The sequence below is a fragment of the Chiloscyllium plagiosum genome, chromosome 42, assembly GCF_004010195.1.
Source record: "Chiloscyllium plagiosum isolate BGI_BamShark_2017 chromosome 42, ASM401019v2, whole genome shotgun sequence".
Lineage (NCBI taxonomy): Eukaryota > Metazoa > Chordata > Chondrichthyes > Orectolobiformes > Hemiscylliidae > Chiloscyllium > Chiloscyllium plagiosum.
In genome coordinates this window covers 4,217,193-4,219,166 of record NC_057751.1, presented here as the reverse complement: position 1 = coordinate 4,219,166, position 1,974 = coordinate 4,217,193, and positions in this window count along the sequence as shown.

Here is a 1,974-nt window from a genome sequence, read left to right as displayed (position 1 = left end):
GGTTGACGTCGCTCCGGTTCCCGGGCTCTCTCCTCCCGCCGCTGCCGCCGCCGCCATCTTGCCTCCGCGTCCCCGATCTCGCGAGAATACCAGCGAGTGTTGTGCCGGGGGCGCGCCCTCCCGCGCGGCCCTCCTGCGCGCCCCCGTCCCTCCCTCACTCACACACTCGCGCAGAGACAGCTCGAGCGCGCCCTCTCCTGGTCTGGGTCCACACACACACACTCACTCACTCACTCAGAGAGAGAGTGAACCCAGTCTCCCTCAGTCCCTGAGAGTTCCCTGGGATGGCCCTGTTCAAACACAAACACAAACACACCCCAGAGAAACACATCAATCAATAACTGCACCGCGATGGCTACCTTCCACCACAACCTGCTGCCACAGCACAAACAAACACCAGGGAATACTTGGAGGAAGTGAGGACTGCAGATGCTGGAGATCAGATTCGAGAGTGTGGTGCTGGGAAAGCACAGCAGGTGTGGAGCAGGAGATTCAACGTTTCAGGCAAATGAGGGATCAGATTCCCGATGAAAGGGCTTGTGCCTGAAACATTGATTATCCAGCTCCTTCGATGCTGCCTGACCTGCTGTGCTCTTCCAGCACCACACTCCCGACTAGGGAATAGTTGATGTGTCCGCCATCCTGTCCCTGAGAGTATCAGGGCATGTTGATAAAATGGTTCAAGAGGCACTGGGTGGAAATCAGAAATTGCTGGAAAAGCTCAGCAGGTCTGGCATCAGAGAACCCCTGTAGCGTCAAAGTAGGCCATTCAGCCCACATCAACCCTCCAAAGAGAATCCCAACCACACCAAAGCCCTCCACCCTATAACTCTGCATTTCCCATGGCTATCCTGCACATCCCTGGACACGAGGGGCGACTTAGCATGACGAATCCAACTAACCTGCCAATCTTTGGACTGTGGGAGGAAACTGGAGCACCAGGAGTAAACCTGCACAGACACAGGGAGAACATGCAAACTCCACACAGACGCTCACCAGAGGCTGGGATTGAACCTGGATCCCTGGAGCTATGAGACAGCAGTGCTGACCCCTGAGCCACCATGCCACCCTTTCAGTGGGCTGAAAGCAGAATTAAAATTTTGGGTGTGTGCTGGATGGGCTGAGCACTGGAAGATGCAATTCGAATGGTCAGATGGTTGTTTTGACTGGTGCAGATTCAAAATAGGACACTGGCGTTAATTAACTGAGGTGTAGGGTTTAAGAGCAGGGAGTTAATGCTGGAACAGTATCAAATGTTGGTTCTGCCACAGCTGGAGTGCTGTGTACAGTTCTGGAATCCACATTACAGCAGGGAATGTGATAACACTGGAGAGCATGCAGACAGAGATTTACCAGGATGTTACCTGGTGCTGAGAGTTTCACTGATGAAGAGAAATTGGACAGACTGGGGTTGTTTTCCCTGGAACAGAGGAGATGGAGAGGGGACATGATTGAGATGGGAAAAATGATGAAGAGGTACAGACAGGCTAGTCAGGAAGGAAGCTTTCCCCTTGATGGAGGGATCAGTGACCAGGGGGGGCATAATTTAAGCTAAGGGACAGGAGATTTAGAGGGACTGAAATGAAAATGGATGATGGGAGTGTGGAACTCACTGCATGGAAGGGTGGGAGAGGCAGAAACCATCATTACATTGAAGATATATTCACATGTCTACTTGTGATGCCAAAACATAAAAGTCATGTGCTGGAAAATGGGTTCAAAATAGTGAGGTGGTTGTTTTTGACTGGAGCAGACTCAATGAGCCAAAGTATCTTTTTCCTGAGCTGTAAACATTGATGACTCTGTGACCTACAGAAAGATGATGTCTTCCTGCAGGCTGTTGCTGAGACTGCACTTGTAGTTTTGGTCTCCGTTCCTGGGAGTGCAGTGGTGGTTCAGCACACCGATCCCGACAGTGACTGGACTGTCCTAGGAGGAGAGATTGATTTAACTGGGCCTGTATTCATTCAAGGA